The sequence below is a fragment of the Crotalus tigris genome, unplaced genomic scaffold (genome assembly GCF_016545835.1).
Source record: "Crotalus tigris isolate CLP2741 ecotype Arizona unplaced genomic scaffold, ASM1654583v1 scf7180000017604.1628558, whole genome shotgun sequence".
NCBI lineage: Eukaryota > Metazoa > Chordata > Lepidosauria > Squamata > Viperidae > Crotalus > Crotalus tigris.
Window position 1 is genome coordinate 1,184,327 of NW_024096507.1, and position 15,165 is coordinate 1,199,491.

At 36.5% G+C, this 15,165-nt stretch overlaps 1 protein-coding gene across 8 annotated transcripts in view; it reads left to right on the forward strand.

Moving 5' to 3' along the window:
- The window catches only part of PDE4D (phosphodiesterase 4D), a 693,804-nt gene that overhangs the window by 323,908 nt on the left and 354,731 nt on the right, over nt 1-15,165 (forward strand). The window lies entirely within an intron of this gene.

Genomic DNA, 15,165 nt, shown 5'->3' on the forward strand with positions numbered 1-15,165 from the left:
AGAGATGTAGAGCAAACATGAATTCCAGGCAGCTTGTTTTCAGATAACTGGTCTGAAAAGGTGGGGGGGGGAACCCTGCTTTTTCAGTAGAAAAATCTATTAACTGTGTTGTAATTATGGACTGGGCAGAATCAGTGTGATTTGTTTGTACAGTTGTATTTATCAGTTTTGTTGAACTGACTGCCATATTTATTTCTTTTCTAGTAAAATTTATTCTGAGGGGTCTTTGGTGCTGTCTGAGCTTGCTTGTTTTCTGGCAGATATTTCATTATCCAAACTAGGTAACATCATCAGTGCTAGTAAGAAGTGCAGTTTGCTGTCAGTTTGTATCCTAGTGGCTCGCCCTGTCAGTGTTGGTGGGGTGATCTTTGAGATTCCTCGGTTGGGCTGTTTGCCGTTGGCTTCTTTGGCAGTTTTTTGATTGGGGTGTTGTTTATTTGATTGTTGTTCTGGTGTTAATCTTGGAGTTAATCTGTGCTGATCTGATTGCTAAAAAATCTATTCTTTAGCTATAACTCTCAGAATCACTTATTGGCTTCTCTAATGAAGGTTTTGATAGCTTTTTATATTTTTGCTTGCTTTGAATTTTGTTTCCTGGAGTAAATAAAATAAATGTGAAGCTGAAAACAGTATTGCAATAGGGATAGAGTATTCTCTGTATGCTCTTCATAGAATATTACTTTTTCACATTAATATTCAAGTCACTACCTGAGGAAGAATGCTTAGTCCGCAGCAGGTATGACCAACAGATTGCTTGTGTCCCCATCTTATTTTCGCAGTCCTTTACAACTCTCAACTGTGCTACTAGAATGCATGACACATTTGCAGTCTTTTTTCAGTGCTACTCTTGTGAGAATCGTCTAAAAGAAAACAATGCCTAAAGAGTGTGTTGAGCCTTTGATAATTTCAATACTCCCAAAGTCCACAAAAACCAATAAAATAGCTATAAAATTTGATCCGGCCTTTCAAGTAATTGTCACATATCACCACCATCTGGTCCTAAAATAAGACAGAAATACAAAACTTTTCAGTCATGGCTGAAAAGGGTTAGCTACCAATAGATTATACAGTATAATGTCTGTTACTCAAACCATGTTTTTGCCCTAGTTTGTTAAATAAGCTACAAATGCTTGGTTTGCACAGAATGTTAAGCAACAACCATGGCTTACAAAGTACAATAGCAACACACCTGCAACACACCAACCTTAAATCATACAAAGTACACTATAGTTTAGCATGAATGTGGAGCTGGAGTCACAGATTGTCTCTCCTTGCTATGAGGAGTAACAAAAGCCAATGCCTCCTTAAAACATTCAGTACATGTTGAGACTAAACACATCTCTGTTGAAAAGTGTATCAATTTATGTAGCTAGAATTCCTTGTCTACTATTGAAATATAATTGGGCATGATTACAAAATATATAAATTATATTTCTTTGTTATCACACTTTTTCCAATCTTTTTCCAAATACCAATTGGGATACTTCTTATTTCATGTATTTCATACCCTGGCAATAATTCTATTTTTTTCTCTCTCTTTCTGATAAGGTAGTGGTTCTCAACCTTTTTAATGTCACGACCCCCAACCGGTCGTAAGTCGAGGACTACTCAACTGGTCGTAAGTCGAGGACTACTCAACTGGTGCAGCACCGTTTGCAGAATGGGACTTTTGGCGGGCTCAGCAGGGCAGAGACAGCCTGGACAATTCCTATTGGCTTTTGAAAGCCAATAGAATTAGACTCTAATCAAGAGAGTCTATTCTATTGGCTTTCAAAAGCCAATAGAATAAAAGGGAGTAGCACAGCTAAGGAAAAGGGGAAAGAAATGGCGGACTGCGTTGTTTGACGACCCCCGTGAAATGGTCGTTCGACCCCAAATGGGGTCCCAACCCACAGGTTGAGAACCACTGTGATAAGGCATGGAAACTGAGACTATTGGTATTTTAAAAATGGAATTCAGAATGAAGGGATTGGGTGTTTCCTTTGGGGCTAGAATTACCAGCAGAATCAATGATGGGAGCTGAAATATATTTCATTTGGAAAACATCAGAATAGGGAAAGTTACCCTGGATAGTTCTTCCATTTGATGAGAATTAACATTCATACATAAATGTTTTGGACTTAATTGTAGAATGAGCAAGGTTCCTAGATCTTAATAATCTTGTGGTACATACAGTATGTCAAAAGGAATTTTTGGTGGCAATACGTACTAACTTCAGAGCATGTGACTGGAACCTACTGTTAATAATAATTTCACTTCTACATAAGCCTGTTCAGTCTAGGCTTACAGTATATGAAGATTTCACACTGAAAAGCCACATTTCAGCTTTCTTCAAACTACTAGTATCCTTCAAAACCAGTGCTTTTTTTTTGTAAAAAAAATAAATAAAAAGGTGCCGGAACTCACACATATCATACAACCCGCCTTGCCTACCCTACAAGGTTCCAACCAAAAAAGGTGCCGGAAGTCCGTTCTGGGCGTTCTATGACAAAAAAAGCCCTGTTCAAAACTATTGTCGATAATGCAGCTGGAAAGAATGAAAATTAAATTCTCTACATCTGAAATGCTCTGGTTGGAAAAGAGCATTCAAACGTCCCATTGGTAATCTGAAGACTTGATTACTTCTATTCCCAACATACTATATTTTACAACTTCTCTTTCAAGTTCAACATTCCGTTCACACTGTTTATCTTGAAGTCTGAAATCTGTTTAAAATTCTGATTCAGTGTTAGGAGATATTTATAAGGAAAGATTAGCTTCTTATTTTGAGCTATTTATATAGGAAGCTCCAAATTTCTATTAAAAGAATAATGCCTAAACCACTGTTCTTTGCCCATGGCATTGTGCAAAGATCAGTTTTAAAGTTTTTCATTAGATATTTTTGATTGTTTTTTTTCTTTCTCAGGAGCAGACTTCTCTATTCTGGTTCTCTAGTACTGGAGCAATATCTCTGAGAATTCCCAGCTGTGCGTGCAGCAGTGGGAAAAATTTTGGTCCTAAAGCATTTGAAGGACACCCAGCTGGAGGCAGGCTGTTTAGACGTTCTTGACTATATTACTCATCTGTAAAAAGAGGAAAATAATCCAAAGACTGTTTTCTGGAAGAAATTACATTTGTAGAGTTGTTTCTTGCGGGCTTCCATTTTTTGTGGGTTTCTATTTCCTAAATACTCCAATTTTTGTATTCTGCATTGCTGTCCAATTATGAAAGTAAATTGATTTTCAAAAACAATTTGTGATGTCTTAGCGAGAAAGACAATATTCCAATATTGGCCAATATTCCCGTAGATAAGTTATGTTTTTCATTATAATGACATTATAAATGTGATTAGGTATATGATATTCAATAGCTTCTCAATGAAATATATCTATCACAAGACAGGGTTGTTAATCTATAGCAGACATGTCAAACTCGCGACATCACATTGCTGGCAATGGGGTGGGCGCAGTTTCCTTGTGACGCGTCCAGCCCGCGGGCCGGCAGTTTGACACCCCTGATCTATAGGAACTGACTACATTGGACAATATATCTATAGTATGCAAATTCAGTATGGCCTGGGACCTCACTTCAAGAATCTTTTCTTGGAAGAATATTTTTTGCTACATGAAATACTAGACTCTATTTTCAGCAGCTTCCCTCTCTTTCTTTCTTTTTCTTTCTCTCACTTGTCCTGCCATTGTTTAAAAGATGTTGGGGAAAGGGTGTTGCAAAATTTGTAATATATTGCAATTGATATTGTCAGTGTAGTTGATCTCTGTGAATTTGAAGAAAGAATGTATATCTCAAAATGAATGGTAACATTAATAAAACTTGATTAGTATTTTGTTCTTTTAAGATTGAAAAAAATACCCATATGGTCAAGAAATTATTATAAAACAAATAGCTGTTCTTCAAAGTCTTTTCAACACAACGCATTTTCTAAGGTGCTTTGATTACTGATGTTATAGGTGTTACTAATGAGTCACAAACTACGTGTGGAAATTTTTCATCACAGAGTTTGCATTTTGTTACAATGTTAGATATACAGAATATTTGGAAGGACTTTATCTTAAGGCACAATGTTGTAAGCTTTGTTGGACTATAGGTTAAAAAAAGCTTTTAATTATTTATTTGAAAGTGTCTGCCTCCCTTAGGTTTGTAATGAACCTTATTTTATATACTTGTAAATTTTGGGGACTTCCTTGTAAATATTTCCTCTATTTGAATTTTTTTTTTAAATCCAGACACAGATCTATTTTTGGAGCTCAATTTCGCCTTTGGAATGAATCAGAGGTAGTCAATTTGTGGTCCTTAGACTTTATCAATGTCTGTTAGAATCAGAACATTTTGAAATTTATGTTCCTTCCCCTTCAGTGAGAATAAGGTGTCAGAAAAAAAAGAGGGATAGTATAAATTTGGAGGTCACAGTAAAAGAAATATTACTAGCTCTACTCAGTTTGATCCCTGGTCTAGGTTCAGTCTCTTCCATCATGAGTATGCTACTTCCATTATTGTACAGTGGTACCTCATTATGCTTCGTTAATTGGTTCTGGGAGGTGTGGTAAGTACCAAAAATGAGTACAAAACCATTTTTTCCCATAAGGAATAATATAGTGAGTCACAAGGCAGCTGACACTGACAAGTTCTAGCTTGTGCATTGAGTACCAAACAAATAATGAGTACCAGGACAAAATTTTCATGTCAAAATGCAGTGAGTACCAAATTTGATGAGTTTCAAAGCAGTTTAGTACCAAGGTACCACTGTACAGGGAATGTATCATTTATAGAATAATATGAATCTCTTTGATCTATACTCTACTGTTCAGACAATCATCCAGTTGCCCAGGGCTGCTATGGTAGTGGACAAAGAGTATTCCTCCATACAATCAGCAAAAATCAACTGCACTTGCAGTTGAATCCCCCACCAAAGCTGAAGAGGGATAACTGTATTCCACTATATCTAATGTCAGCAGTAAGAAGCAAAGAAGACACACAGCACAGCTCTGCATCAAGTACCATGCTATTTGCTGGTTCCTGCCCAATTTGCATTTACAACAGCCTTCATTAATGAAGCACCTTCCAGATATGTTGGAAATATAATTATAGTATAATCTAGCATAGACATAGTTTTAAAATTATAAAAATAAATAAATTTTATTTAAATGGTCCAGCCTGCTTTACAATCTGCGATAGTCATTTCATTGTGCTTGATGGTAGACCTTGCCATGCATCTATAATTACACAGAATAGATTTATATAGGATAGGTGAGCAACCGGTGGGAATTTGTATGTTGCTGAACTATAGTTCCCAGAAATTTCTGTCAGTGGCAGTGATGACATTTGTATGTGTGTGCCTTCAGTTCTGGCAGGTGCCTGGACTAGTCCCTGCAATTTTCTTGGCAAGGTTTTTTTGGGAGTGGTTTGCCCTTACCTCCTTCCTAGTACTGAGAGAGAGGCCGAAGGTCAGCCAGCTGGTTTCATGCCTAAGGCAAGACTAGAACCGATGGTCTCCCACGTTCTACCCTGATGAGAGCCCACTTTCTACTACTGAGAGCCAGTTTGGTGCTGTGGTTAAGGCATCAGGCTAAAAACTGGGAGGTGATTGAGTTCTAATCTTGCTTTAGGCACAAAACTGGCTGTGTAACCTTGGGCCAATCATTCTCTTTCAGCCCTTGGAAAGAGGCAATGGAAAACCACTCCCCAAAAACCTTGCCAGGAAAACTGCAGGGAGTTGTCCAGGCAGTTTCTAGAATCAGACACACAAACTGGCTTTCATTGCAGCATTAGTTAAAGTCAATCTTGTATTAAGTGTATATGTACTTTCCTCCCTTGATAATCTGTCTGTAAATTAATCATCTTTGGTGAAGGCTAGTGTGATACAGATAATGTGATAATGATTCTTCCACGTGCATTTTTGATAGTGGATAGTAATTTCAATACCAGAAGAGGGCAAGTGATGTCAAACCATCTCTCAAACGAAAGCACTATTCTCTAATTTAGAAGAATCTCTTCCTTTCATAGCCAGCCATTGTAAAGCCATAAAATGTAATTATGCTAGACTGTGCTTTGTACAGACATTCAGCAGACTGGATCTGATTATTTTAAATGGATCCACTAATAGGAATTATCTAGGAAAATTCAGTTTGGGGCAAATGAATTTATGAATTCTATGGATTAGACTACTAATGCCAATAATAATTTCCAATTTATGCAATTCTAGTTTTAGAACTGAAAGTAGATTAGATAGTGATTATCTTATGCTACCTCTAATGCTCTTTCCAGAGGGGGGGAATTTATTGCTGTGAGTGTCTTTCAAGTTGCAGCATAAGCAGACATTTCATTTAAGATGGTCAGGGCAGTTATTGCTAATACAGTGTTTTTCATCTTGGGCAACTTTAAGATGTATGGACTTCAATTCCCAGAATTCCCTATCCAGTAAAAACCACCCCCATCTTAAAGTTGCCAAGGTTGAGAAACTGTGATAATATAACAAGGTCATTGCATCCCAAGCTTTTTTACATATGCAGTCAAGATAGAGTTTTATTGAAAACCAGTCAATGGTGAAAACTCATTGACATATGATGAGGGGCCTGCTTTGAGGATTCAAATAGTCTCCAAGGTCACCAGAGAAGAAGAAATATTCTGTATTCAAATAAGTTTTGTGAAGACTGTATTAAAAGCAAGGAAATATTATGATACATAATATATATTTAGGTTAAATGAAAGGCATTGGAAGTAACAAAATTTTGACTGGCGGATAAGGCAGATGATATATCTGGAAAAGTTAGGAGGAAATCAAAATGAATGCTTTAGCAGGGCTCTCTCTGTCTCTCTCTCTCTCTCTCTCTCTCTCTGTCTCTCATCTCTCTCTCTCTCTCATCTCTATCTTATCTATTATTTCATTATTCCATTATTTTAATAAGTTGGTGTGTTAATAATTTAGCTTGTTGGAATTTAATGAATTAGCAATTTTTTAAATATTTTATTATTTACATTCATATTATATTTTGGATGACTTTAAACTCTTGATTTTCTATTACTTTATTCTCTGCTTTCTCTTCATAAATCTTTTACCTTTAATCAATTGTATTTTTGTAGTATGCTGGTTTTTTACCCTACTGTGCAAAATTCTGCTAACTGTCCTATTCCTGAAATGTCACAGATGGATCATCCCTGATCCACCAGATTTCACTTTTTATCATGCACTGGCCAGCATTCTAGCACCACCCAATGTGCTTTGAAAACCAACATAATGTATGCTGAATAAATATTTCAAGCTACAACATGTTAGGAGGAAATCAAAATGTGTCCTGACTATTTGACTATCTATTTAGATAGTGAGTCAAACTTTTTCTGGATGTCAGTCAGTTGGGGAAGGTTACATATGTTCATTTTAGTAAAACTGTCTGGATTAAGTGATTTGTTCTTTAATAGTATATGGAAATGACCTTGAGGGACAAGGGGAAGAGATGCTGCCTACAAAACAATCAGACGGGAGAGGGAGGAGCCCTTGGGAGCTTAACATCAGAGGAGAAAACTTAGGAGGGACTCGACCTAGTTGGTCAGGCTATTAAAAATGACAGTGAAAGGTTTATACCTTCAGACTTGCAAGATTTTTTTAATGTCGCTTACAGGTAGAATTAGCTCATCTCATTGTATTTCCTTTCAGGTTTACCAGGAAGGGTTGATAGTTCTGCTTGAAATCGTATTCACTGATAAAGCAAGAAAGACATAGTTGAGGAATTTTATTAAAATAGAAACATCTAGATGTATATACTAATCCCTATCAAATAATTTCCAGTTGCTAAATATTTCAGATTTATTGCTAAGATATGTTTACTGATACTACTGAATCTCACAAATTTGGATTTATTTTTGTTGTTGACTACAGTAAGGCAAATGAGAGGTCCTTACTAACAAAACTATTCTTAAAACATGACACCAAGGACCGTATCTAAAACTCAGAATGAAAAAGTTATACACAATAATACACAATAATACAAAATAATATACAAGTTATACACAATAATGCTATCTGCAGAACACATAGATAGGTTCACTCTGTATTGTGATTGTGCTCACTGAAAGCTGAATTATAGATTGGAATACTCATAATAATTTGAATATATAACTGATTGATCAATTGATTGATTGGTTGTACAGCATTTATAAGCCACCCCACAAAATATTATTTTGAAATGTTTTATGTTAAATCCAGCACTTACTTTTGTTTCATTTTCCCTTTATTTCTTTAAATCTATGTCATAACTTTAAACAAAGTCAAAATAATCAATAGATTATTTATATGACAAATTTGCAAGAGAGTTAACATATGGCAAACTAAGTATTTTTCAAATTTTCTCTCTATGGGGAAGCCCACTAGATCTTCTAGATCAGTAGTTCTCAACCTTTTTAATGCCGCGACCCCCAACTGGTCGTAAGTCGAGGATTACTCAACCGGTCGTAAGTCGAGGACTACTCAACTGGTGCAGCACCATTTGCAGAATGGGACTTTTGGCGGGCTCAGCAGGGCAGAGACAGCCTGGACAATTCCTATTGGCTTTTGAAAGCCAATAGAATTAGACTCTATTCAAGAGAGTCTATTCTATTGGCTTTCAAAAGCCAATAGAATAAAAGGGAGTAGCACAGCTAAGGAAAAGGGGGAAAAAATGGCGGACCGTGTTGTTTGGCGACCCCCATGAAATGGTCGTTCGATCCCAAATGGGGTCCCGACCCACAGGTTGAGAACCACTGTTCTAGATTATCAGTATTGCAAAAATAACTGTATCATCATCTCAGTGTTCTCTCTATTAAATGTTTTGTGTAAGCACATAATATCTGCTTACATTGGAAGTTGCATCAACAGAATCCCACTCACTTGCCCAGAGTTTCCTACTCTCTTTAACCTTGTGAACTCTAAAGCTTCCTCCTTCCATTATGTATTCAAGATGGATGGTGATTAATATTTATATGTTACATATGTAAGAGTGTAGGTCTATACATATGTTGTATATAGTATGTTTAAATGTGTGTTATGTATGTATACACTTTGAGAGCAAACAACTAAATTTCATTTTTAATGTGTGCCATTGTGCCCAAAGTAAAATGACAATAAAGGTCTGTCTGTCTGTCTGTCTGTCTGTCTGTCTGTCTGTCTGTCTGTCTGTCTGTCTGTCTGTCTGTCTGTCTGTCTGTCTATCTATCTATCTATCTATCTATCTATCTATCTATCTATCTATCTATCTATCTATCTATCTATCTATCTATCTACAAAAGGAGCCCTGGTAGTGGTTAGAATGCAATATTGCAAACTAATTCTGCCCACAACCTAGAGTTTAATCCTGGTGGGGTACAAAGTTGACTTAGCCTCAGCCTCCCACCCTTCTGAGGTTGGTAAATGAAAACCTAGATTATTGGGAGCAACACATTGTAAACTATCCAGAGAGTGCTGTAAAGCACTATGGGGAGGTATATGAGTCTAAGTGCTATTGCTATTCCCCTTGCAATCCCACATCTGCACTAGAAGCCATTTCAACCTCTCTGAACTGGTTTGGGCTGCACACAAAGAGAGAGATCTAAGTGGCAACGCTACACTAGAATGATGGCTTTGGATATGCATGGTGGCATAATCCTTAAACTTTATCTTTACATACGCATCCTGACATCAGATCCATGTATGTAAATGAAAGGGTGCATTTCACTGTGCTATAGCACGCATTTCATCACTTCTTGCCCCCACCCTCAGTCAATGGCTGTGTCTCCAGCATTGCTTGTTGTGATGGTAGCTGTATATAACTCATTGATGGATTATCCATATTGTAAGTTATGCTATTTTATTACCCTACTGAAATAAACTACATACTTCAGTAAAGATGTTTCAAATCTTGTAATACTGACCAACTACAAAAGTAGTTTCTTAGACAATTGATACACTTAGCCTATTGCACAATGCAGTTGGGTTCTAACAGTTGCAACTTAAATCAGGAGCACATGATTCAGAAGATAACACAGAGTTTAAGACTAGTAGCTGCTAATAGCCTGATCCTTCATGCATATGTGTATTGTTCTTTTAAAACCATCTAAATGGCTGGGCATCATCCCATCTAATGGAAGCAAATTTCTAATCTTCCTACAATTACTTTCAATAAAAAGCCTAAAATTTACACATTATGACAGAGGGAGAAAAACCTTCCCACCTACACTTTCCATACATTATGTGGTTTTATATTTCTTTTACTTGACTCCCTTTTCTACAACATATATAAATACAATGAGTAAAGAAGGGGAAATTTGAGTACAAATGTTTTAGCCATTTGTTTCAGAGGCAAGAAAAATATTTAGTTTCCATTTCACTGATTAAAATTAATGCATAATTTTGATCTCTGTAGCCCAGAGTTGAATCTTATCTACTGCCCAACTTCTGGATAGCTATGTAACATTTCCAGTCATCCAGCCAAGAATTGAAGTTTTGTGAGTACATAGCAGTAGTTGCTCTCTTATTCATCTCCCATGTGCAAACTGGCTCTAGAATTCTCTCTGTTGGGCAAGGCTATGAATCCTCCTGCTGCCATGGCCTCTTACCAAGGGTAATAGACTAGTAAAGGTTTTCCCTATCCAGTTGTGTCTGACTCTGGAGGGCAGTGCTCATCTCCTTTTCTTAGCCAAGGGAGCCAGCGTAGTCTGAAGATATTTCTGTAGTTATGTGGCCAGCTTAACTATACCTATTTATCTACTCGCATTTGCATGCTTTCAAACTGCTAGTTGGGCAGGAGTGGGGCAAGTAACAGGAGCTCACCCTGTCACACTCAAGGGCTGTCAGCTTTCCAGCTGACAAGCTCAGCAGACTCTGATTCTAGGAAGTCTACCTGTGGATCTGATCTAATGCCTTGGTTGACAATGTAGTCCAAAAATGATACGACAAAAATGATTTGAGCAACAGTTGCAGACATTTACATACATCTTAAAGAGACAGGTGACACAGAAGACCTGTTACTAAACAGAAATAGCATCTTTTTATATGAGCCAATGAGAGAGAAGCATGCATCATCTACTACTACAGGTCCATCCTCCTCCGAATCTTCCCAGTTCTTGTCTGGCATGGTCATAATTTTCTCTAAATCTAGGACTAAATTTGATTGTCTTCTTCCACTGAACTTACCACTATTGCTAATTCCAAATCATTTTAACTTTTAATATCTCTTTATTTACAGTATAGGTTGCTAGCAGAGCTTTCATGACAGTTTGTTTATTTCTCGGGCATCAAATGGAAAGAAAGCTAAGAAGAAAAGAAGAACATATTACTGAGGGACCTAAAACAATTAGAATCCAGGCATAAATGCAACCTAATTTTAGAACAAAAGATAAAAGCAATATGGAGTTAATTAGATTTAATGGAAGTACATAAATGAGACTTGCAAGAGTAAGTGATAATGAGCTCCTCTGTTCTCAATTAGTACCTCAAGAAATGGTAATGCTGCCAGTAATCAGCCATGGCCAGCAGCTCCTGGAAGTAAATCATGGGGTAAATAAAATGGTACACAAGAAGGCAAAAGAGTGTTGCCTCACTTGTTGTATAAGCCCTTGTTGCCAGAAACAGTAGAAAACCTATAATGCATTCATTGGAAATAGAATCAACAATATAAAAATGGCTGGAACTTTTCTTGGCTTAAAACAACTTTCTGTACAGCATAGGATTGATGCTCTTCCAGAGAGTCCTGTTTGTAAAGCCAGATCTGGCATCTGCCTAGGTAATATGTTGCTCAAGTATAACATAGGCAGATGCCTCTGTAGAAGCCAGGTATTCAATCTCCAGCCTAAGCCAAACTGGCTCTGTGACTAGAGGGACATAATCACAGCAGCCTAAGAAGTCAATAGGAGCTGGGCATGCTCAAGCCCTTGTTCACATCATCAGCCACTAATTCATGCCCACAACAAAAACTGTGTTAGGAAAAGAAGGAAAACACTCTTTTAAAACTGAAGCAACTAAAGGCAACTTTAAGATGCCTCAACTATAGGCCGATGTCAGGATAAAACCAACATCATGAGGATTTGTCATACCAAATCAGAAACCAGAGTGTGTTTGCATATTTGTTAGAGGAACTGGAGGAGCAATCCTAGGACTATTTTTCTTCAGATTTGTTTCTTGAGTGTTCCAATGATCAGATATTACCCCTCTTCTTTCTATCTCAAATTTATGGCCTGCATTTTCTGACAGTATTTCTGTAATAGCTAACAAAATCAGTATTGCATAAAAGCAACAAAATAGTATCAGTACAAATCTATGATCATAGGCCTTAATAACCTCCTAGAAAAAAAATAGTGAGTTTTCTTCTAAGAACGTCCATGCTTTTATTTGATGCACAACTTTAAGCTTTTTCCCCTCTCCTGTTCTGGAAAGTATGAGAAGGGGGAATTTTGTTTACTTGGCACTTCACAAATATTCTTATAAACACAATTAAAATTGAAGTGAAAGAGGTGGGGGGAAATGCATAACAAGAAAAAGAATAGGAAAAGAATATGTTCAGGAGAAATATATTTATGTTCTCTTGAAACGTAAAAGTCATTGACATTCCCTGAAAATACACAATCAAGCCTGAAAAATAACAACATTGATGGCCGGTATGTCTGACAACAGCAGGCATCCTAGAGCTGGGAGCAGCCACTAAGAAGGGGAAATTTCAAATTACTTAACAGTTGATGTTTTTAAAATCATAATGTGCTGCAATCATTCATTCATTCTGTATACATGTCATTTCTGAAACCTCTTTTATCAGGAGCTTCCTTTCTCTTCCTTTACATAGTTTGAGATTAAATAGATAGATTTATTCTTGTGAGGTGATGAATGGTTCTGTAAGTGCTCATTTAATTTTGGTCACTCATTTTACTTACTCCTTGTGTGACGTATTTTGGAAAAAAAAAACCCATGGCTTCCTCATTAAAAATCATTTAACACAAAACATCAAAAAGCTGATTGGGCAGTAGAGGCGAGCACCTTCTCACATATTTCTTAGCCACCTTCTAATTAACATTTTTAATCTGACTGAGTGCAATAAATCACAATACTCTATTCCTACATAGTTATACAACATTCTCTTCTTTCAAAGAAATTTTAAGAGCATGTTCTTTTCCATTCACTTGAATAAAAAGTCAGGGGGGAAAATTGCAAGATTTTCCTACGTGGTACTGAGTTTGTTCTCCTTTGCCATTGCCTGCTTTTATAATTAAAATGGAGATGGCAGAGCAAAAAGAGAAAAATTGCCAGCATTCAAATGAAATTAGACACGATCAAAATAAAGAAATATGGCTGCAGCTTCCGTGAAAAGTAGAAAAGACAGAGGAAGTTTCTACTAGAGTTTATAAAGTGATAACTTTCCTTTCTTGTAAGATGGAGGAGATCAATCTTTTGGGGGGGGGCATGCATCATACATATCATGGGACACAAAGATCAAAGTAAGTGGGACAATGATGAAGAATGGGCAGAATCAGGATTGCCTGCATTCCCAGTTTCAGAAAATACATTTCTTCTGTTTAAAACTTTAGTGAAGATTATTTTGAGTCTTAGGTTACTTTTCATGTGTTTTCTGGGCAATGGCTCTGTTTTGCTGTTTTTGCTGGAAAGTGGGATGTGGGGTGTGTGTATATCTGTGTGTGAGAATGATGTTTATTTGAAAGTTAATACTTAGTGTATACAAATTGAAGATCAGTTGTTTGTATAATTGAAATTTCTCCATTTTGTACACAGTTAACTTTAATCAGAAATGATCAGTTCATTAGCTACTTATTTTCTTCTGGCTCTGCCCTTTTGTGAAGAGAGATTTCTGGCAGATATGTATACTGTAATGTATGACTTACATGATCATTAGGGATGAAAGTGGTTTGTGTGTGCGTGTGCATGTGCATGTGCATCTGTGGGGAATCTCCAGGGCTCTTATCAGCCAGAGCTGATAAATGGAAGGATTTTTGGTTCTCACTATTTATTCTGTGTTTATGGCAAAAAGTCATATTAAATTCCCATTTATCTTCCTTTCAAGGACATATAGAATTCCCCAAACATTGTGATTCTTTAGCAGAAGTGTTATAGCTGTATGTCCTCTGCCTTCTTAAAAGTGCCCAAAAGCATACTATCAGATTTTGATTTTAAAAATTGTCACCAGTTTTTCATCATTAAAATAAGTGTAAGGTGGGGATAAAACCAAGCAACCTGAAATACTAGGAGTAGAACAGTAAACACATACAGTATATCAGCCCAGATTCAGTCAATGGCTGGATAAACATAAATCTGCAAGTGACACCAGAAGTTTATAGTAAAGTCCAAATGAGCAAGGAGAGAGTGAAAAAAGATGGTGCTACAACCAAGAAGGCACTACAGTGAATCACTGTACCACAATCCCATATTTACAGATTATTTTAAGGTGAATATTGCAGTATTCTATTTATCCAAAGGCATATAGTTAATCTAAGTAAAATTTTTGAAAGTACCACAATGGATTTCTATTCTAATTACCATAAGTGGGAACCAATAACCCTCCAAATATTACTGAACTATGGTTTCCAACATCTGTCATACTGGCTAGTGCAACTGGTATATTGTAATTCAATAATATATGGAGGGCCACACTCATGCATATAGAAAGGAAATCTACATTTTTGTACTTTGGGGGGAAAGATACAAAACAAAATTGCAAATAATAATTTGGAAGAATGTGCTCAGGAAAGAGGTATTCAGCTTCAGTATGTTATTACTTTTTACATTCTAGTACTAGTCCACATTCCCACCCATTGTAAATATTCTTGTCTTTACTCAAGGTGATAAGTACCTACTAACAGAGAAAATGCTGCTAGGTGGGTGTTCCTTTCATACGAAGGAATGTAGCTGTCTTGATAACTTTTATAGCTGTTAATGTATATGCTTTTGATGATTGCACAACATGGTTTGTGCATGTACTTTATTTTCAATTGTAAATAAGGTTACAGAAACTGCTGTTCATCACCAGATTAAAAAATATATAGTTGGATATTGCTTCTCAATACATCTGATTTCTGTTCCAGAAATATTTCAGAATTAATCTCTGCTTTGAATCTTATATATTAGAATAAATATATAGCTTATATAATAACATAGCAGCATTCAGACTATATATTTAAATCTATAGTTATTGTTGAACAACATAAGGTCAGAAATATTCT